General features: G+C 37.4%; 1 protein-coding gene across 1 annotated transcript in view; it reads right to left on the bottom strand.

The window, feature by feature from the left end:
* LOC308610250 (UDP-N-acetylglucosamine--peptide N-acetylglucosaminyltransferase 110 kDa subunit-like) overlaps positions 1-24502 on the bottom strand; it is a gene marked incomplete at its 3' end in the record, with an annotated part of 28231 nt that extends 3729 nt beyond the window's left edge. The window contains exons 1-2 of the mRNA XM_081259458.1: positions 24295-24502; positions 14120-14195 (exon numbers count right to left, since the gene is read on the bottom strand). The remainder of the gene's footprint in view (positions 1-14119; positions 14196-24294) is intronic.
* Positions 24503-24648: the final 146 nt, after the last annotated feature.

Below are 24648 nucleotides of genomic sequence, written 5' to 3'. Positions count from 1 at the left end.
AATTTATTTATTTTTATTTATTTATTTTTATTTTGGCTGCATTGGGTCTTCAGTGCTGCGTGCAGGCTTTCTCTAGTTGCAGCGAGCAGGGGCTACTCTTTGTTGCAGTGCCCGGGCTTCTCATCACAGTAGCTTCTATTGTTGTTCCACAACTCTATGGGTTCCTTTTTAGGTCCTACGAAGAACCCTAGAAATTAGTTCATGTAATTATAGATTTTTGCAAAATTGTCAAAAGTGAGATATTTTAATTTCCATCAGGGAAAGACCAGCGTCTCTTTCTTTGTCAATTTTCCTTCTATCATATTCTGCTGTGTTGGATCATATTGGATTGGTCACAGGCTTTTTGGAAATCTGGCTAAGGAGATGTTTTCAGTGAGGCTATTATGTGATTTTCAGACACCACCATATGTAATTGACTATATACTATCCCATTACAGGAATAACTTCCAGTACTCTTACTGACTACTCTACTGACTTAACTATCACAAGACACAGAAGCGTAAGGACAAAAACCACCTTACAATATAGCCATGTCTTGCATTTCACAGCTCTCAAAGCATGTGCGTTTGAAGAAGAAAAAAAGAACTGAAAAGTATAAAACCAGAAGTTATTCTGTGGAAAATTCTTTCAATCATCAGGCATGTGAAAGATAAGTCAAAGATTCAGTTTTTTTCAACGCTTAGTCAAAATGGAAATTTCCTTCTGTCAAGAATATACTCCAGGGCTTCCCTGGTGGTGCAGTGGTTGAGAGTCTGCCTGCCGATGCAGGGGGACACGGGTTCGTGCCCCGGTCCGGGCAGATCCCAAATGCCGCATAGCGGCTAGGCCCGTGAGCCATGGCCACTGAGCCTGCATGTCCGGAGCCTGTGCCCCATAACGGGGAGAGGCCACAACAGTGAGAGGCCAGCATACCGCAAAACAACAACAACAACAACAACAACAAAAACAATATACTCCAGGGGCTTCCCTGATGGCACAGTGGTTAGGAAGCCACCTGCCAAGGCAGGGGACACGGGTTCGAGCCCTGGTCCGGGAAGATCCCACATGCCGCAGAGCAACTAAGACCGTGTGCCACAACTATGGAGCCTGCGCTCTAGAGCCCGTGAGCCACAACTACTGAGCCTGTGAGCCACAACTACTGAAGCTTGCGTGCCTAGAGCCCGTGCTCTGCAACAAGAGAAGCCACCGCAATAAGAAGCCTGCACACCGCAACAAAGAGTATCCCCCAGTCGCTGCAACTAGAGAAAGCCTGTGCACAGCAACGAAGACACAACACAGTCAAAAATAAATAAATAAAAAAATAAAAGAATATACCCCATCAATAATGTGTGTAATGGAATGGTGTGAATGAGTATTTTATCAGAATTCCTGTAATGCACAAACCTATAGCAGTACTGAAATCAGTAATGCATTTATAATAGTAAATATTTATGAGGAAGTAATCCATAGAGTTTTTCTCAAAGATAACAATGAAAATTAATGTGACATTATCAATAATAAATTGTGACGCTGAAATAAACTTTTCTAAACTATTAATAACTAAAAGCAAACTCTAATCAACCATGTTAAAAGAAATCTATGTCTATAAACTACAAAGTTTATTTCTTAAAATTTTATTTCTAAAACACATAAACTGTCATATGAGGAGGCAGTTAAAGAATATATAGCTACAAGAGTGGGGAAAAAGTTTTATAGAGACACATCTGGCAGGAGTTAATTTCCAAATGTCATTTTTCTAGATTTTGTGACACCTATAGTATTGATATTTGAAAGCATTTAAAAAATTGTAATTTGAAGATTTGCTACTTCCAGGTAGAGTAAAATATTTTGAAGCAAAACACCATTTCCACTGAGAAAAATAAAAAAAAGCCAAATAAAATAGTCAGCATTCAATCAAAAATTTCTAGACATAACAAGAGATAGAATCATATGACTAAAATTCTAAGAAAAGAACAGATAATACAAAAATATTTATATAAGATATTGTGTATATTTATCAGGAAAAGTCTTTATCAAGAAAAGACTTTAAAATCATCAGAATTAATATTATATTTTATTTATTTGTATATTTTATTTATATATAGATATTTATATAAAGAACTTAAAGATAAAGCCCTAGTTAAGGCAGTGACAAAAGCAGTAGCAGTGGGAGTGAAAAGAAATGGTTATATGCAAGGATATTTTGTCAGTAAAAGTCCAAGATCAAATGTCTGACTGCATACATGGGATGGATAGGTGGAGTGGGAAAAATCAAAGTTAACTATAGAGGTTCTAGTGAAGATGGGGTTGCCATCACCCAACCCAAGGGGTTGCGATCATCCCCAAGGTCTAGGAGACTCCAAGGGAAGGTCATGGTCGAGGAAAAGTTAATTGCTGGGAAAATAAGACTCCCAGTCTCTCCATCTCCTTATACTAGTTTTTTTTTTAACATCTTTATTGGCGTATAATTGCTTCACAATGGTGTGTTAGTTTCTGCTTTATAACAAAGTAAATCAGTTATACATATACATATGTCCCCATATCTCTTCCCTCTTGCATCTCCCTCCCTCCCACCCTCCCTATCTCACCCCTCTAGGTGGTCACAAAGCACAGAGCTGACCTTCCTGTGCTATGCGGCTGCTTCCCACTAGCTATCTATTCCTTATACAAGTTTTGTTTTTCTGCTCATATACGTAGCAGCATTTCATTCAAGGGGAAAGTCATTGATCTGACTGGTCAAATTAAACACCATAGTTGAAGGCACATTTACAGTGGTTTCTTCCTCCACAATTTAGAAAGTAACGTTCACAATTTCCCTCTTCCTACACCGCGGAACACATTGGCCATTCCTCCAAAGTTTCCACTCCATAGAGTGGACCAGAGATGACGTTAGCCCAGAACTGAGAGCTTGGCATGAGATGCCAACCCCACCTAGAGCTTTGGCATAAGTTATGACCCAACCCAGCTCTACAGAGAGCTCTGCATGGAATCTTGTCTCAGCCATAATAATGTGATTCTGTTTTTCATTTGGTATTCTTCTTTGCTTAACTTTTCCTGGCCACTCTGACAAACAAAATTTCAGGCAATCTTGGGCCACTCACTAACTTTATTCCATCTAATGTTATCCAGATTCCCAAGAAAATTACTAACAATAAAGGGGGAAATTTGGAACATGGTGAGTTTTAAGTGCCTGAAATATACAGTTAACTGAATCCAGTTAAGTAGCAAATTCTTTGGATCTCAAATATGCCAGTAGAAGAGCAGACTAAGCTCAATTTAATGTACTCTTACTGGAGACACATGTAAATTCTGGGTCAATTTTGAAAATGTTAAAAGCACATAGCTGAGATTAAAAGAAAGAAAGGAACACCTGCATGTTTCCGAAAGTAACAGAGAAATGAAATCCAGAGAAATAAGAGCAGACTGATGTCTATGGGTTCCGTTCCTTAGTATAGGCCTTATGTAAATAGGGGCTGCAGCTAGAAATCTAACATTACCTTGAGGCCAGGAATTTAGACTCAGAATGGAACAATATTGAGAAGTTAGTACAGATATCCTACAGAAATTTCATGAGGAACTGCTTAGTCCATTAAGAGGGCCAAGGGAGGTGGTGAGGAAGATTGATATCTCTTGAAAACCTTCAGGTACAGAAAACATCAACACCTCTGAAAAGTAGGCCTGTCCTTCCCAGAGTTGTGATGGCCAGGTTGTCACTAACCTCTAATGCCCTGTAGGAATCAGAAACTGCAAGGAGAGTAATTCAAAGAAAAACAGATGCAGGATGGGTGTGGCAATAAATCCTAGGACCCTATCAGAAACAAAATTAAAACCACTCTAGAGGGAAATTTTAACAAACCAGGGAAGAGAGTATCCTAACCAGAATAGAATAATAATGCTGAGGAAGTTACTTTACTTATTTAAGTAATATTCAATGCATTTCCAATGCCAGGCCCTTTTGAAGAATTCTAAAACATATACAAACAATTCATTTACATCTTATATATCCCACCATCCAGAGCCAAATTCACTTAAGAACTGTACTGGTGGAAATTGGGCAGCACTATGGAGAAAATAAAAAGGTGTTTACCATCAAAAAACATGAAGGTAAGAAAGATAATGTCTAATTTTTTAATTATCCTGTGGTTTCTTGAAATCTTTTGGAAACCCAAAATAGAGAAACCTTGGAGGAAATGAAGGTTTAAATATTTAGAGATTTATCAACTCATCTATAAAAGCTATATTAATCTCTTCTTTTAATAACATTCCTGAGAGGTATAAATGTGTCCAGTGATAGGGTTGAATAAGCCTGAGAGAATTTCAATTGTTTACTATTCTTGGTCAGCTCTTAAGACCTTTCAGGAGCATCTTGATTTTCATGGCCTCATCCAACAAAAGCAGGATATTTTACAGAAAGTCCTGGGCCACTTTTTGGCTTGCTTTTGTGTTTATGTTTTTGGTTTTTTCACATCGGGCGGTACATTAGGCTACCTATTGCATACTCCCTCATTCATGCATGCATTCATTCAAACAATATTGACTGAGTTGAGACATTTAATTAACACTCAATAAATGATGTTTAGATGAATAAATGCGCTTTTTATCAAAGTAAGTGTAAGTACTGAGAAAAATTACAGAATGTATGATCCCAGTCCCACAAAAGCTTATAACTGTGTTGAGGATATTACAGATGCTGATGAAATAACTAATACATCATATTGGACAGTTTCTAAGTTCAAAAATGAGTTTTTATAAATAATCAGAGCCTAAGGAGGACAAAGAAGGGACAGTTCATTATGGGTTGAATCTATCAATAAATGTACATTTCAGATGAGATTTGAGATTGATCTCAAAGAAGAGGACTTAGATATATGAACAGAGAACAAAAAAGGCATGGTGATAGCATGTGCATAGATAGTGTGGCCAATATTTATGTTCTTCATTAAAGATAGTCAGAGATAATCCAAATGTAGCTGTTTCCATGGGTCCATTCTCAGTATCCAAAGAAAACGGCAAATCCTATCTCAGTAAAACTAATGAAAAACACAGTCTTTCACAAAGAGATTGTGAAGGAAAGGGGGAGAGAAAGGCTTGCATCCCACACCACACAACAAAACTTATCGAATTATTTAATTTTCTCCCTCTGAAAATTTCCTCTCCCTCTCTCTGTACGTGTCTCTTCTCCCACATCTGGCCACACTCTACCAGCCATCTTTCCAGATCTTTCCAGAACTCTCCATCCTAGTTTCATTAGGCCACAATTTAAACATCTCACAGGTCTCCAGGATGCATCCCCATCACTTATTCCACAAAGACAAACAAAGGACACTTCTCAGGATCACGTTTCTTTGAAGGAAGAGGTCATGAGGGTGATTATAAATAATATAAGGTGGAGAGCAGTGACTTAAAATACCATTTTTCAGTTTAGAATGTGAATACAGGGAACTTTGGGAAACTAGAAAATCTAGAAAGGATTCATTGATAATTATTTATGTTCAATGAATAAAATAAAATGTAATAATATGGCTAAACTCTGACAGATTAACTTTTTCAAAAGTTGCTTTCACACACCTTCACTATTGGGATGTTTGATAAACACACCTTTCCTTCTTTACTTTCTTCTTTCTTTGCAGATACTGGCACCAAACTTTCAAACAATAAGAACCTTCCCATAAGTCCCTTGCCAGGCAATATTAAGGTATAACAATCCAAACAAATGTTTGAAGAAGATAACTGGTTGAAAGCACAGGAAAAGAGCTGGGTTTCTCTTATTCAACAGTCACATAATGAGTAATGTGGGAATTGGTTTAAAAAGTCTCTCTGCATGAGGGGCTAAGGTTAAGATTAAAACTTCTGAGGCCAGAAGAGCAAAATGACTACAAGAATCCACATATTTTCAAGAGCTGCCCTTTGGATGTGAGGGATTGATTTTTCCCACTATTTTTTCAGCAACCCAACTGGTGTGTTTATTAAACGACATAGGAGAATACAGTGTGGCCAAGACGGCTTAGATCTCCTTAGCCCCAAGTCAGATATTCTCCAGTGACTGTCCACTCAAATGAAAAAGAGAGATTAACAAGAGGAAACTGGATACAACTGAGTGTACTTTAATTTTACCTGAATTATTTATTTTGTTTTCAATTTTCCGCTGAAGTGCCTACATTAATATATTTTTAAGAACATTTCCTTAAGTTGAAGTATTCATTCAGTATATTCATTTAGTATAATTTAGAAAAGCCAAATGATTTAGGCAAATTCATTTCTATATTGCCACAGCAGTGTATTGTGAACTAAATGACACCTGGCAGTTCTTTACTCAGATACTAACTCAATTAGAAGGCAGAACAAGGATACCTACCCATTCAGGGAAGGAAAGGTCACTTAGCCTCTGTAGCTGTCTTAGGTCTCTCATCATCACAGTAACAAATTGAAGACTAAAAACCATATGATCATCTCAATAGATGCAGAAAAAGCTTTTGAAAAAAATTCAATATCCATTCATGGTTAAAACTCTCCAGAAAGTGGGCATAGAGGGAACATACCTCAACATAATAAAGGCCATATATGACAAGCTCATAGCTAACATACTCAATGGTGAAAAGCTGAAAGCATTTCCCCTAAGATCAGGAACAAGACAAGGACGCCCACTCTCACCACTTTTATTGAAGGTAGTTTTGCAAGTCCTAGCCACAGCATTCAGACAAGAAAAGTACATAAATAAAAGGACTCCAAAATGGAAAGGAAAAAGTAAAACTGTCACCGTTTGCAGATGGCATGATACATAGAAAATCTGAAAGACACCATCAAAAAATTATTAGAGCTCAAAAATGAACTTGGTAAATTTGCAGGATACAAAATTTATATATAGAAATCTATTGTATTTCTATACACTAACAGTGAACTATCAGAAAGAGAAATTAAGGAAGCAATCCCATTTACAATCACATAAAAAAGAATAAAATACATGAGAATAAATCTGCCTCAGGGGGTAAAAGACCTGTACCCAGGGAACTATACGACACTGATACAAGAAATTAAAGATGACACAAACAGCTGGAAAGATATACCATGTTCATGGATTGGAAGAATTAATATTGTTAAAATGACCATCATACCCAAGGAAAGCTACGGATTCAATGCAGTCTGTATCAACATATCAAGGGCATTTTCCACAGACCTAGAACAAATAATTTTAAAGTTTGTATGGAAACACAAAAGATCCTGTATAGTTAAAACAGTCTTGAGAATGAAGAACACAACTGAAGGAATCATGCTCCCTGGCTTCAGACTGTGCTACAAACCTACAGTAATCAAAGCAGTATGGTACTGGCACAAAAACATCGATCACTGGAACAGAATAGAGAGCCCAGAAAGAAATCCATGCACTTATGGTCAATGAATCTATGACAAAGGAGGCAAGAATATGCAGTGGAGAAATGTCTGGGCTTCCTTAGCGATGGTTTCATCAATTAATTTGTTTTCTTAAATGGACCATACTTTTCCATGTCTTTGTATATCCTGTGATTTTTTTGGTTGAAAATTTGTCTTTCAAACATTATAATGTGGTATCTATGGAAATCAGATTCTCCGACTTTCCCAAGGTTTCCTGGGCTTTTGATTGTTGAAGGCTGTAGTAGTCTGTTTGTTTAGGGACCTTTCCAAACTATTTTTGCAATGACTGTTTTCCTTATCGTATGTACACACTGAAGTCTCTGTTCCTTTAGTTCACGTTTAGCTAATGTTTTGACAGAGATTTCCTTGAATTCCTGCACCTAAAACAAACAAAAATAAATATACACAAGCACATCCACATGCACACTCAAAACCACACACCTCTGCCCATTGTGCAGATTGCTGGATCACTCCTTCAACATTTAGCTGACCTGCATTGAGTTCAGGGCTCAGCCCATGGTAAAAGCTTAGAGACTCCTCTGGTGTTTTCAGAACATGCATCTTATCTTGAGTATGCATGTGGCTTTCTTAATTTCTCTGGACACATGTGTACTTTCTGTAGGTTCTAATTTCCCAAAGAATCTCCGCCGACTTTGGCTCCTGCCTCTCATGGGGTCTATTGTATTTCAGTGCACAGTCTTCTGCCGCAGCCATCTGTGCTTTGTTAGTTCACCTTGCACTGCTTTTGAGCAATGACCGCCGCTTTTCCAGACTGTGTTCCAAGTTAGGTAAGACAGAGATAAGCATCTTGTGTCAGTCCTTCACGTAGCTCCCAGACAGGTTAGAACAGATACACAGAATAATCTGACAGTACGGTCTCTTCTGCTCCCTCCTGAAGCAGGATTGAGGGTCCCACACTAGGAATGGTCTGCTGCTACTTTAAGACTATCACTGCATTAAGACTCCACCACTTTAAGACCACCACTACACTAACAGTGGATGGGGCAAGGGCAAGTAAAAATGCCACAAAGCTTTCCTGCCATTTTCAAATCTTTGGCTGATTTCAGGACTAAGAGAAACTCAAAGAACCCCACAGCAAGAAACAGTACAATCAAACTCTCAGAAGCCAAAAGACACAGAAAGAATCTTTTCTCACAAAGTAGAAAGAAAAAAGAAATTTGTTACAAAGCAGGGATCCTCAAAAAGATTAGAGCTAATTTCCTATATGAAACCATGGAATCAAGAGGCCAGACATATTTATAGTGCTGAAAGAAAAAAAATGTCCACTAAAAATTCTATATTTGGCCAAACTGGTTTCAAAACTTAGGGAGAAATTAACGCATTACCAGATGAACAAAGGCTGAGGGCGTTTGTTTTACAACTTCCTACCACTGCCCTATGAGAAATGCTAAATTGAACCTTCAGGTTGAAATCAAAGGACACTAGACAGCAACTCGAAGCTGTAGAAGGAAATAGAAATCTCCAGTAAAGATAAATACATGGGCAAATACTAAAGCCAGTATTGTGTTATTGGCTTGTAACTCTACTTTTTATTTCTTACATGATTGAAAAAAATGCATAAAATAATCATAAATCCATGTTATTGGGCTCACAAAGTATAAAGGTGTAATTTGTGACAACAATAATGTAAAGAGGAGAACGGAACTGTAGAGGAACAGAGTTTCTGTGTGCTACTGAAGATGGTTTCAATTGAAATTATATTGTTTTAACTTTAGAATGGTAAATGCAATCTTCTTGATAACCACAAAGAAAATATCAATACATTATATGCAAAAAGAAACGAAAAGGGAATCAAGAGTTCACCACAAGAAAATCGGCTAAGCACAGAAGTCACTAATGGAGTAAATGAGGGGCAAAAAAATGCATAAGACATACAGAAAACAAGCAGGAAACAGACAGAATTAAGTTCTTCCTCATCAGTAATTTTTGAAAAAGTAAGTGGATTAAGCTCTCCAATAAAAAGATGAACATTGGCAGAATGGACTTTAAAAACAACCATAATCCAAGTACATGCTGTCCGCAAAAAACTCACTTGATTTCAAAAGACACAAGTTGCTTTAAAGTTAAAGCATAGAATAAAATATCCCATGCAAATAGTAATAAAAAAGAAGGAAAGAGAGACAGAAAAAGAAAGGGAGGAAGGAAGGAAGATAGATCTGTGATGGCTATGTTACTATCACACAAAATAAACTTTAAATCAAAAACTATCACAAGAGGAAAAGGAGGCCACTATATGTTGATAACAAGTTCAATCTATCAAGAAGATATAACAACTATAAACATATATGTACCAAACAACCCCCAAATATGCGAAGCAAACATTGACAGAATTGAAGGAAGAAATAGATAGCTCTAAAATAATAGTTGGAGATCAATACCTTGCTTTCAATAATGGATAACACATCTAGACAGAAGATCAGTCGAGAGGTATGGGGACTGAATAACACATTTACCCAACGAAACCTAACAGCCATATATAGATCACTCCACTCAACAACAGCAGAATACACATTTTTCTAAAGTACACATGGAACATTCTCCGGGAAAGACCATATGTTAGGCCACAATACAAGTACCAATACATTTTTAAGAAATTGAAATCATACAAAGTATCTTCTTTAGCCACCGTGAAATGAAGGTAGAGATCAATAACAGAACCATTGATAGCCATTTCCCAACATGCCTGCCACACATGATATAAAGCAATGAAGGAAAAAACATAATTTACCATTTAGAAAAGTGGGAAAGAGGACATACCATTGACACAGGGTGTGTGCTGTTTCCCGTTGTCAGGGATAGAAATAAATTAGCATCATTTATTCATTAGTGTGTTAATTTCTTGGTCAATCATTGGGCAGCCAGTGTTTCTCCCTGATGGGAAGATTTCCTATACTCAGTGTTGAGTGGAGCCAACCTTGAAAGGGACATTTTAAAGGATTATACTGTGATGGGCTTCGCAGTACCCTTCCGCCTATGCCAGTATTTAGGCTGGGGTATTTCCATGGAGTGTGTACAATCGTAGGCCCCAGTTCACCAGAATTTAGTTTGACTCGTTTTGTTAATACATTCCCTCAGTACTTTGTCTTTTGTATCCTTTTGCATTTACTTCATTCTTTATTATGACTGCAAAACAACTTTGTTTCCTGTTCAGATGCCAAAAACTGGATATCAATACCTCCTGAGTTTTACACATCACAGATCAGTTTTGGATATCAGGGACAGAGACAACAGCTATTTCCAATGACTTTGAGACATACTTTGAACATGTGATTAACATGTTGAGTGTTGAAATGTGTGTCGAGCTCATTATACTTGCTCTAAAAGGTTTCAAACTGCAAAGATTTAAAAATCTTTATCTTTGAATAGTTTTCCTGTGCTGTCCCTTTGTGTCAGACTGTTAATGTGCAGTCTGGCACCTTCAAATAATGTGGCTTTGTAACCAATTATTTACATGTTGTTTTATCCACAGAGAACCTTTTTTTAAAAATAAATTTACTTATTATTTATATTTGGCTATGTTGGGTCTTTGTTGCTGCATACGGACTTTCTCTAGGTGGGGCGAGCGGGGGCTACTCTTCGTTGTGGTGTGCGGGCTCCTCATGGCTGTGGCTTCTCTTGTTGCGGAGCACGGGCTCTAGGCGCTGGGGCTTCAGTAGTTGTGGTACGCGGGCTTCAGTAGTTGTGGCTCATGGGCCCTAGAGAACAGGCTCAGTAGTTGTGGCACACGGGCTTATTTGCTCCGCAGCATGTGGGATCTTCCCGGACCAGGGCTCGAACCCATGTCCCCTGCACTGGCAGGTGGATTCCCAACCACTGTACCACCAGGGAAGTCCCCACACAGAGAATCTTAAGGTCAAAACATACAACCTGATTAACTACACTTCCTCCTGTTCACATTTCCCTCATCATTTCTTCATCTTCTGTCTATGTTTCCTTGGCCCTGTTTATATTAAGTGCTTTTGCCATTATATTTGATTGTATGTATTCCGGTGAGTTACCACAATGCTTTAGGAGACATGCTAGGATATAAATGCATTTAAGTAATATATATATATACACATATATATGTAGTTTGCTTGAGTGCAGTGTTTTTTGTTTTCTGTACTGAATTCATTAGCATGGGTCGGTATAATATTTAGCATAGGTTGATATATAATTTGTAAACTAATAAAGTCTTCAAAGTGAGGAAATAAGTCTTTCAAATTTAATTATTTATTTTAAAGAGCAGAATACCATACATAAACAGGTGCCTAATGAAAACTTGTATTCTAATTTGGAACTCTCATGAACACCTAGTTTTTTGTTCTTCTAATGGTATGATAGTAAGTCATTTGATTATTTTTATTTTTATGGCTTTAACTTTAGCACAATGAAATATTCATAAATTTTAAAAAGTATTTTTCTTTATTTGATGGGGGTGGGATACTGGAGAAATGAAAGGTCAAACACCTATTGAGGAATCCATACTTGTCTATATAGTGTGTACTTTTATTTCAATAACTGATTTAAAATTCCTAAAAGGATGCTATAATAAGTTATTATGCCATTTTACAGACTGAATTAAGTGAATTTCAGGGAGGTATGAAACTTGCCTAAGGCTATCCATCTGCCAAGTGGTAGAAGTGAGAATTAAATCCAGGTATACCTATCGCCAAAGTTTCTGCTCATCTCTTTACATCATCCACTTTTAAGAGCCAATGCTTTTCTGCTTACAAATATGACTGAGGTTGCCAGACAGTCAACATTGCTTTTTAATCAGATAGAAAAATTACTGTTGCTTCTCTAAAGACATGTTCCTTTTCCATTAAGTCACTTTAGTTGTTCAAATAATACTTCCAGACAGTAGTCATCATACAGTTGGAGACTAAGAACAGAACTCAGGGATGTCTCTAGCAGTCAATAAAGACCAACTGGGCTCACTGATGATACTTACGGTCATTTCCTCTAGACTAACATAATGTTATTAAGAAGACCCTAATAATTCACAGTACTGCCCTTGCCTGATTGTTTGTTCTTCTCCCTCTATCACTCTCTCTTTCCCCATATTATTATTATTTTTGACAATTTTTGGTGAATTAAATTCAGGGATTAGTATTCAGGAGCACTAGTCACAAAAGCAGAGAATCTTAGCTCACACCAAAGGAAGAAAATAGAGAAAAAGTATAAATTATATGAATACACACATATCACACATGTACCAACTATATGTTGCACTTCTCCAAAATCTATTCGGTATCTGCACATTTATTGTATGTTAGCAGTAAGACTAGAAATGAGCATAACGCTCTGTTTACAAGATACAGAAAACAGACCCAAATATGAAAATTACTAGCAATGAGAATGGGGAAGAAAGACTACAACAAGGAATGTAGATGATATTTTTGTTTCTTAGCTATGGTGCCAAATATTGAACTTTCAACTTCAGACAAGGAGGCCATAAAAAGTTGTATTAGTTTCCTAGAGCTGCCATGACAAAGTACCAGAGACTGAGGAGGTTAAACAACAGAAATTTACTCACTCACGGGTGTAGAGGCTAGAAATCTGAGAAAAGGTGTCAACAGGATTGATTTCTTCTGAGGTATCTCTTCTTGGTTTGTAGATGCCATGTTTTCCTTTTGTCTTCACATGGTCTTCTCTCTGTGCATGTCTGTGTCCTAATATTTTCTTTTTATAAGGACACCAGCCATATTGAATTAGAGCCCACCCATTTGACCTCATTTGACCTCAGTTACCTATTTAAGGGCCTTATCTCCAAATACAGTCATATTATGAGGTACTGTGGGTTAAGACTTCCACATATTAACTTGAGCAGGACACAGTTCAGGTGATAATAGAAGATAAGAGTAATTTAAGCAAGTAAGTAACTATTGTTTACAGTGAGCTGCTTAAGGATATGAATTTACTCAAGAAAAACAAGAAGAAATTACATAACACTGTATGTTATACAAAGACATTAAATTAATCATCATAACATCCTGTGAGATGGGCATTAAATTAGACTAAGTAGGAGTAAGCAACTTATCCAGAATTGTATAGTTGGTACTTTCCAGAATTTAAACCAGCTATTTTCCCAGTTCCAGTCTACGTTATATATTCATTTCATTATTTGAAATGAATTTTGAGTCTTCATTTTGCTTAGTTTCTGAAGTTATATGGGGATAGAATGGAGTTGGACATTTTCAGTGACATTCACACATGGGGAAGGAGATTGAGTCCAGAAGCTTCAGCAATGTTTCCATGGAGAACGCTAACAACAGAACCAGAAACACCGTTATACTTTTGGTTCAGTGATCTTTCCTAAAGCACTACAAGAATCAATTTTAAGAAGCCCAATGTTGTCCAAACTTTCACCAATGGGCTCTGTAGGGTCCTCTAACAATTTCTAAGAGACTAACTAGTTTCACGTTCCAAGCCACATAAGACAAGGAGGTCTGATTGTTCTCTGTGAGGAAATCAAGTGACAATCATAGCTGGTAATTTAGGATAGTTTCTTCAGGGCCCAGGCAAAACCTAATACACAAGTAATAATCATTGTTAAGTGCATCTTTGACAAGGATTCATCAAGTATCAAAGAGGTCTATAAATTGTGAGAAATTATGATCAAAGACAAACATAGACCACAGATATTTAATTAATGCTCAATTATTTACGAGTTTAACTTTGGTTAACCTCGTTTTCCTTCTTCTAGACAATTTCCAATTCATCTCCACAAAGAGACCAGAATACTTACCTTCCAAAACAAGATTTATTGTGTTCCTTTAATTCAAAGCAGACAGTGACTTCTACATTCACTCCACCAAGTTTTGCTAGGAGAGAAAAGGAGACATTATATTTTGTCTTGAATTACATACGCCACCATACTTGACTTAGCCCATCCTACTGGAAGCACTTTGGCGCAGATTCTACAGTCTTGTCTTACATCTTCTACGGAATCAAGCCAAGGGAATCACACATAGTTACAGCTGGAAAAACGTTTGTTCTGGGTTGATACTTTTAGCCTTTACCACCAAGACTTTATCACCAAGATCTATCTTTACAGTCTCTAAACAGGAGACCTTCTTGCCTTCCATTTTCATATTGACAAGGAAGGTAACGGGAAGAACTGAGAAGTACCCAAAGTCAGCTAGCAGCCAGCACAGATAAATCATCTGTCGACATATTGTTTCTTTCAAAAGATATAAACATAAGAGGAAGTCCTAGTGTTTGAAACAACTGTGCATGATAAAATTCCATGAAAACCTAGAAATCCAGATGCAGATCAGTAACATATTGGCTAAATAAGCCGTTATGTTCATGCAAGGGACAAGTGTACAGACATTAAGAAGAACGAGATACTCTTTTCTATGAGATTCTCTTTTCACTGAACTCATCAGTGCTGCAAAAACAATGTTACATAATACTTTTTCTTTAACATTATATCAGGCATCCTCATCTTGTCCTGCATATTGCCAGTGTTACTAAAGTTTATCATTTACCTCTTTCTCTTTTAGACATATAATTTCTTCTTATTTTGGAAGCATTCATCAATCCCTATTTTACTATTTCTTTTAAATTACAAATGAATATTGAATTTTATAAACTATCTTTTGCAGGATATTTCAAGTGATTGTATAGTTTTGCTCTCCTTGGACCTTGTTATATGGTAAATTATATTTTGTTATTTTATATATTCTATTTATTATATATTGTATTACATTTACTAATTACATTTATTATAGTATAATTACATTATAATTAAGGTAGCATTTTGTTTTAGATAGACAAAACACCCAATGGAATAGGAAGCATCTTAAAATTAGATGCAAGAGCATAAGGGAATTGAGATTAAAATAAAATTTACATTTTGGGTCAGGAGCAAAAATTATTCAACAAAAGTGGGAAAATATGGCTATCATTACTAAATTCTAGATACAGCAACTAGTTAAAAGTTAAAACATAATGAAACTGTAAAAGTATCAGAAACCTGGGAGACATGAAATAAAGTATTCATGAGGAATACCTTTCTAAGATACAAAGAAAAAAGGATACATTTAATTATATAAGAATTAAAATTTGCCTCATGGCAAAATGCACTACAAAGGTCAGAAAACAAGCAAAAGAAATCGGGAAATATATTAAGAAATGGATATGCTTTCTTTACAACTTTTGAGAGAAGCACATGTTTCTTTTTCCTTTAACCTGTTATGGGGGTATTAATCTATAATGTAAGTGCATGGTTCCTTTCCTTTAACCTCTAATGTGAGATTTAATCTATATGGTAAGTGCATGGTTCCTTTCCTTTCATCTGTAATGTGAGTGTCAACATGCGGCACTGTTTCCAAGCACAGACTTTGGATGTCCCTGTACTGGTCCCATCACTGACCATCCACAAAAACTTACAAATGTTGCTTCACTTTCCTGGGGGTTAGAGTCTTAGCTACGAAATGGAAGCAAAACAGAACTTTCCCGCAGGGATGATAGAAGGTTTAAAGGAGTAAATATGTAAGTGACTTAGGACAGTGCCTAGTACAAGATAGATCAATAGAAGTACTTATCAATTTTTAAAGAGACAGATGAAAGAAATCAAATGTGGTGATTTCAATCTATTGATATATATTCTTGACTTTAAACTACCATTTCATTCATTGGATGACCTAACTTGCTCATGCTTTTTCTTACTCTGGTGAACTTGGGTAGCTAATATCATAGTTTAAAATTTTTGCTTTTATATTTACAAGTAAATTTGAGCTGTAAATTTCTTTTTCCTCACAGTCCTAATCTATTTTCAGTATTAGGATTATATAGACTTCATAAGATGAATAAAGGAGCATTCTTCCTTCGCTACTCTCTAGAAGTTTTTCTTTGTTAATATTGATGTTATCTGTTTAATAGAAGTTCGATAGAATTCACCTCCCAAATGATCTGGCTGGGTCTGGTCTTTTCTTGGTGAAAGACTTTAAAGTATTGACTTCATTCCTTTACTGGTGAAAGAACTCCAGCTATAAATTTCCTCTTGTGTCAGTTTTGGTAAACTTTAGGAGCTAGGAACTTGTCCACTTTACAAAAATGTTCAAATTTACTGGCATTTCATATATTCTCTGTTTGTACTCTCTGCTATAACATGGTCCTGATTCTTTCTGTATATTATTTACTTGTGTTTTTGTTTTGCTTAATCAAAGTGTGTTTTCTAAATCTTTTCAAAGAATATTCTTTTGACTTACTAAATCATCTCAATTTTATACTTTTTTCTGTTTTATTAAGTTCTGCTCATATCTTTATTATCTATTTTTTTCTATGTTCTCAGGGTTTATTGTTTTACTCTTCTGATGTCAATTAAAACACTTGGTTATTAATTTTAAGAAATCTTTTTAGTTATAAATAGTTGAACTTCTTGAAGATTCCAGCTTAGTTGTAAGTATCTAAGGGTCAGCTCGTCCACATTGTTGCTAGCCTAAGGCTTAGTTCACCCTATCGCAATGCATATATTGACATTTTTTCCCCTCGACTTTCTGTGTTTTGCTACTTCTCACTTTTCTTTGGAGAGAAGCCCTTTGAAATACCCTTAACTTATTTTACAGCCAATAAGTCTTTAAAATAATGTGTATTTTTTTTTTTAATTTTTTTTTTAAAGTTTATTTATTTATTTTTTTAATTAGTTTCTGCTTTATAACAAAGTGAATCAGTCATACATATACATCTGTTCCCACATCCCTTCCCTCATGCATCTCCCTCCCTCCCACCCTCCCCATCCCACCCCTCCCGGCGGTCACAAAGCACCGAGCTGATCTCCCTGTGCTCTGCGGCTGCTTCCCACTATCTATCTACCTTACGTTTGGTAGTGTATAAACGTCCATGCCTCTCTTTCGCCTTGTCACAGCCCACCCTTCCCCCTCCCCATATCCTCAAGTCCATTCTCAAGTAGGTCTGCGTCTTCATTCCCGTTTTGCCCCTAGGTTCTTCATGACATTTTTTTTTTAAAATTCCGTATATATGTGTTAGCATACGAAACTGAGCTATTTGTAATGAGGTGGATAGACCTAGAGTCTGTCATACAGAGTGAAGTTAGTCAGAAAGAGAAAGACAAATACCGTATGCTAACAAATAATGTGTATTTTTAAAGATAAATCTACTTATATAATTAGGCAGAAAATCTGATCTGCCATATTTTTAAAAACAGCATAAATTCACTCTTCTCCATGATTAATCTGCTGTATTACACGACCTTTGAGTTTTTAGATTTATCAATGACATGTACTTGAAAAATGTTTTAAAGATCCTACCCAGTCTTTTAAAACATCCTTGTTCCTTGTTTCAGTTCTAGTTTTATGTATATTTTCTGCCTTGCACCTGATTATTGCAACATCTGATGGATGGCCGTGGGAATCTAATCCTGGTATTGATTGTTTTTTGCTGATTCTCTCCACTTCTAGCTGATTTCTTCATTATTGGATAAATTTAGATCATGAGTTCACGTTTAGCTAAACTTTATCTGTGGGAATGCTATAGGCCTGTGTTGAAGGTCTACCTCTCCAGAAAGGATTTAGTTTTGTGTTTGGAATACCATCGATTTGGGAGCATTTTAAGTTAATTTCTTAGCTTCTGTTTGCAAGACCGCACATAAATTTGCAACCCAAACACTGTGAACACAGATCTGGGGTTCAGAATTCTCAAGATTTTCTACCTGTTTCCTACCCAGAGCAGAGGCCAAGAGAATTTGGTCTTAGTCTCCCTTTGCCAGCAGATATTTTTCCTCCTGGCACACCCTTTCATTAAAGGTGAAGCTAGGGATAGATAGGTTTAATTCTAACTTCCCATCTAGTAGGGATGGAGTCTTACCTTCTGCCTCTCATGTGGTCATGGCCATTTAAAAACAACTCTCTATGTCAGGTGTATCATTAAACTAAGGCATCCAGACAGATGCCTATTTTTATGGCCTATGAGCTATGAATAATTTTCACATTTTAACTGGTAACATTTTAAATGGTTACCTAAGTACCTAAATAATATCCTCAATTTTGCCTCTTTGGTCTACAAAGCCTAAAATATTTGCCACTTGGCTCTATAAAAACAGCATTTCCAGCTTCTGTTCTAAGCTATCAAGATCTTCAATCCACTCCTAATATAGCTATAACTCTCACACATGTTCCACCCTTCTTTCATGGGTCCTGGAAATTTCTACTGCATACTTCAAAAATCAACCACGCACTTAAAAATAAGTTGTGTACATTTAACCTAGCATACCTAACCCTTTTCCTTTAGGAGAGTTTTTCAAGTAATCTTGCCCACCGTATTCTTTAGAGCTTCATTAATAATGGCAAAAAATTAAAACAACTTAACATTCAACAAATGGGAATTGTTCATAACAATTATAGAAGCACATACAGTAGAAAACTATAAACTGTTATTGAAACAGTGAGACATAACTAGTTTTATTCTTAGAGAACTATGTTTATTTAGGTCCCTTTTGTTTAAATAAGTATATTTCTGTGTATGTATGTACATAGTCATGTATTTATATACACATACATTATTTGTATGATATAGTTATATAAACATATGAAATACATATCTATACACATACCTTTGATTTATATTTGTATACATACACAGGAATATAATTATATATATTATATAGTTATATACATTGAACTGAAAACTGGTAGTATACATATATATCGTATATAAATGTGTGTCTATGTGCATGTGTAGAAAAGCAGGTTGAGAGATATGGAAGCATGAGTTAGACAGGGTTCACGATTGTAAAAGTAGTTATGTGTAGGTAGTGAGGTTAAGGCCCATTTGATTGAAAATATTGCATATTTTTACATGAATTGTTATGATGAACAGATTCCTATGTAAATAAAATTATAAATAGCTATACATACTTGTATGTGTAATGTATAATTAAAATATATATAGTTTTATAGATGTATTATATTTATATTACATAATATAATTGTCTTATACTAATACATTATGTATTGTGTTATAGAGAATATATTAACTATAGTGTATTATATCAGATAATAATAATTATATATTTATAATATATATAAACATATATATATTGATAATTTATATATTATGATATAATTGTTTTATAATCAATATTACACGATATATCATATTAATATTATGAACATATTAACCATATAAATACATTTCATTACTCATATATTTTGTATATAATATATGCTAGGCAAAAATATATATTAATATAATACATAATTGTTATACATTAATATAAATATAAGTATATTACATTTATATATCAATATAATATTTAATACTGGTATATTTATATTATATTTAATATGTACATAGCTAATGCTCTTTAAACCCATCTGCTACAAGTAGAATAAGACCAGGAGTATGGGCAAAGCAAATTCTAAAAGTATTAGATTACTCATATTCATTTATATGTCATTTTCCTGGAATCTGCATCTGGCTATTAGAGAGGACACACAGCAAAATCAATACAAAGTGCCCAGGAGGACGTAGGATCCTTTATTTATCGGAACCTCAAAGGAAACACAGTGCAATCCAGTCTCCCATCAAAGAGCCAAGAGCAAACCTTGAAGCACCCAGTAAAAGCCCATCAAACAAAAAAGCTTTCCCACTTAAACTGGAAAAACTTAAGTTCCCAAGAGACCCCCTACATCAACCACCGAAGCTCATTTGGCAGTAGAAACAATAATGTTCACCGAACAACAAGAAACCCAAAACAATAGTTGTTTTAGCACAAAGAAAAAAAAGCAGCTAATGAGTGTCTCTCCTGTTTGAAAGAAGGGGGTGAGAAGTGGGCAGAAGACCTGATAGGAAAGATAAAAAGAAAAGGAAAAGGAAAATAAAAGTTTCCAGTTTGACACTCAAGCTGTCTTCTGCATCCATTTCGTCAAGACCACCAAGTCAATGTGGAGGCTTTTTCCTCCTTCCCTTTTCTTTTCATGACACTGGTCACAACCAGCACTGCAGATTCCATCGAATTAAGGAATGCTGTTGCCTACACGTGTGAATGAGCTGTGAGTAAAGTACTGAAGTAGAGGAAACCTAAAGTGAAACGTCTTCATGGATGTCCATGTGGCTGAGCAGGAAGTTAACCTTTCATAGATGTGCTAAAGAAGAAGAGTTGGCTTTTATTTTAGTTACTTTTCCCCGGACTGTGTTGAATGACTATCATCTACAAGTTCAGGCTACTTTTTGCTGAGGATTAATGCACTGGGAGAGCTGAGAGAAAACTGAACAGTAGAGCTGTCTTTTTCTTGACCAGCTCACCTTACTTTCCAAAACTCTAAGTCTTTCCCTAATGCTTTCTCCTTTTTATTGTAGTAAAATGAACAGAACACAAAATTCACCATTTTGATCATTTTACAATTCACTGTACCATTCAGTGGAATTTAGTTCGGTCACAATGTTCTGCAACTATCACCACTGTCCAGCGGCAAAACATTTGCATCACCCCAAGAGGAAACCTACACCCATTTGAAGGAGCCATTCCCTATTTCCCACTGTTCCAAAGCCCTGGCAACCACTAATGTATAATATTTGCCATGTGTATGGATTTGCCACTGCTGGACATTTCGTATAAATGGAACCATACCATATGTAGCCTTTCGTGCCTGACGATAAGTTGTGCAGTGGTAGGAACAACTAAAATGCGATGTACTGTATGATGTATGTTTTACTGAAGTGGCTTGGTCAGATTATAATGATTTATGATAGAAATCACGTAAAGGAAGCATCACAATTCTCCAGGAATGTTCTGTAGAATGCTAATGATAATTATGAATATGTGAATCCCAAATCTTTCATTTGTATTGACCTTATCTCATTAATTCTTCGCCCAACACTGCCGTAATTAGAGTTGAGTTCTAAAACGTACCTTCCTCTTTCCCTATAGAAATTGTCCCACAATTTCAAAAAGTTCTCAAAGGTGAAAAAGTGGACACGACGTTTATCACGTTTCCAAATGCCGATGGAAAGGCTAAGCTAACACTGTCCAAAATGCAATCTTCTTCTGTGAGAGCACCCAGCTTTAAACAAATACACATATTCTAAATACAGCTTAGATCTGTGACATGTTTTGGCCACTGAAGTATGAGCAGACATGATGGCCTTAAATGAGCAGAAGAGGCCTTAAATGGGCTTGTGCGGTTGGGCTCACCTCTTATGTTTCCATGAACTTTTAGAGAAGACAGGGCCTGGGGGCTGCGGCCTCACAGTTGGGCTCCAGACGAAGAGGTGTGTGACAGACCTCAAACTGACCCAAAACACGGAACAAAACTAGCCATCTAGAGGTCTAAAAGAGAGCCACTGCAGCTGGCCCAGAGGTCCAAGAAAAATAAATTCTTGTTTATGTAACTGACTTTGGTGTGATTTGTTCCAAAGCATTATCACAGCAAGAGCTGACTAACACAACATCCTCCAAATCATTGTGATGTACATGGATGCCACCATGCCTACATTTAAGGCAACTGTGTACTCAAATTGTGAGAATTCGTGAACTCTTGGTGCCTCTCCATCACAATGTACATGGCTAAATTTCCACAAAGAAGTTCACTAATATGCCACAAAGATCTCCCTCAACTTTTATTAAATGTAATGCAAAGTTCTTTCTTTTCATTTTCTGCTTCTACATAGTTAAAATGCTGTTTATCAATGGAAAACGGTTCTTGCCGTTTGGCTTCTGTTGTTAGAGTCTTTTGAACTCTTTGGCTTTTCAGCTCCTAGGCTGTAAGATTTGAATCAGCAAATGCCCCAAGGAGAAAAGCTGTGCCCAATGTCAAGCTTGCGTCTGTGTTTCCCTTCTCTCCAGAACGTGGCCCACATGTCTTGGTGTCTCTCTCACATTCAGACGCCAGCGAACAGACGTTTTCCTACTCCATCCAGCTGTTCTACGATTCCTTTAGACTTCGCCCGATCTTACGTTATTATCCGACCATCATCTCAATTACCCCGAGGAAGAAAATGTACAATCTTCAGAGAAAACGGAACCCTGGCACACTGTTGGTGGGAATGTAAACTGGTGCAGCCTCTGTGGACAACAGTATGGAGGGTTCTCAAAAACTAAAACTAGAACTACCATATGACCTCGCAACTCCACTCCTGGGTTTAAATCCAAAAAGAACAAAAACACGTGTTTTCAAAAACACGTATTTGAAAAGATACATGCACGCCAATGTTCGGAGCATTAGCGTTTACAATTACCAAGATATGGAAGCAACCTAAGTGTCATCAAGTGATGAATGGATAAAGAAGATGCGGTACATATAACCAATGGCAGACTACTCAGCCTTAAAAAAGAAAGAAATGTTGCCATTTGCAGCAACATAGATGGACTTGGAGGGCATTGTGGTCAGTGAAAAAAGTCAAACAAAAACAAACACTGTAGGACATCACCTATATATGGAATCTAAAAAATCCAGCAATCTACCGAATATAACAAAAAAGAAGGGGAGTCACAGATATAGAGAACAAACTAATCGCTGTCAGTGCAGAGGGGGAGGAGGGGGCAATACGGGGTGGGGAAGTGAGAGACATAAACTACTGGGTGTACGATAGGCTCAGAGACGTATTGTACAACACAGGGAATATAGCCAAGATTTTGTAGTAACTGTAAATGTAAAGTAACCTTTAGAAAGTATATAAAATTTTTTTGAAACAGAAATCATACTGAAAAGTGGAAACAATTTAAATGTCCATCAACAGGAAAATGCACATACAAATTATTGTATTTCCCTACATGGGAATCCTACATAGTGAGGAAAGTACATGAACTAGACAGATCTTTACGTGTCAGCATGGATGAACCTAGCAAAGATAACACTAAAAAAAGCAAGTAAGAAGAGAAAACATAGTAGAATACTATATGAGGTTTAAGAGTACTTAAAAATAGAAAGACATGCATGCAGTGATGGGGACCAAGTTCAGAAGAGTGGTTACCCAGGGTCAGCTGGGGAGTGGCTGTGTTGGGGAAAGTGGTCACAGCAGGCTCTTGCACAGGAATGGTAATGTTTCAGTTCACACGCTGGCTGGAGGACGGAGGAGTGTCTGCGATGTTATAATGTGAGCACGCTGCGTGTGAAAGCCATTGCTGACCACATGTAGGGGATCTGGTACGCGGGAGCTGGTAGTGGGTGGAGGTATCCAGAAGGTGGTGGTAGAAGAGGAACGCTGTATGCATAACGCCTAAGGCCTGACCAGAGGACGACCACTGTTCTAGAAACTGGACACAAATCCAACTTCTACGGCCAATGTTAAAAGACAGACTGAGGCATGTTTAAAATAAGACTTTCCGTGAGCAAAAATAGATTCAATTCAGGCACCACCAAAGCGGAAGTGGTGAGGAGCGCTCCAGCCACAGGAGCTGCAGAGATGTTTATTTTAAAAGGGCAGAAGCCAAGCAAGGAAATGCCTGACTTGCTATCGCTTTAAAGCCTAGTTGGTGGTTTGTGACTGGTGGTCCTCAGCGGTGTGCGTCACCCTGAGCCGTTGACAGGCTTAGATTTTGGTTGGTTTACGTAGGCGGCCGCATCGCTAGAGCCACCGCAGGCTAACGGCCCCCTGCAGGGTTCATTTACTAACACCGATAGTCTGAGTCCTTCCTCTTACTCCGTCACTTCAGTTCCTACGCCTCAGTTTCCCTTCTGTAAAGTGGATATTCAGTAGTAAATTCTCTGTGCAGTTGTCAGTACAAAACAAAGTGATTATTAGTAACCACGATCATGTCCTGAATGCATGGAACACGTCACCATTTGCCATCTACCGTGTCAAGTTAGCAGAAACTCCAGAAATTAAGAGCTCTCCGCATAAATTCACACACCCGTGCACCAGGTAAGGGACCACAGGCAGACGTTCACTCCGCCTTTCGTGTGTCCCTCACGGAATACACGCTCTCTCCTGGGCGGGGGGAGCCCAGACACTTACGGGAGTTTACGTTTAAAATGCGTTGATACAACCAGGTCTCACGTTTGTTAGGATGAGTCAGCAAACGCTGTTTGGAAACCCCGAAGTCTCCACACCTCGCACGTTTCGCGCTGCCTTAGTCTCAGAGCTCAAGCCCCTTCTCTTCAGGCCGCGTCACCATGGGAGACAGGGCTGCGGGGGGACGCGACGCACGGCGAGCGTGCTGACGTCCTCGAGCCCCGCCCCCGCGGCACCGCCCGCCGACGTAAACCGCCGCCCCGCGGCGTGGAGGGCGTTGATAGCTGCGCCAACACCAGGCCACGCGGGGTCTCCGGAGCGCGGCATGCGGGGGTTGGTCTAGCTGGGGCCCGTGGT

This window comes from Mesoplodon bidens, assembly GCF_964165515.1.
Source record: "Mesoplodon bidens genome assembly, contig: HAP1_SCAFFOLD_270, whole genome shotgun sequence".
Lineage (NCBI taxonomy): Eukaryota > Metazoa > Chordata > Mammalia > Artiodactyla > Ziphiidae > Mesoplodon > Mesoplodon bidens.
This window is presented reverse-complemented; position numbering and strand designations above follow the sequence as displayed.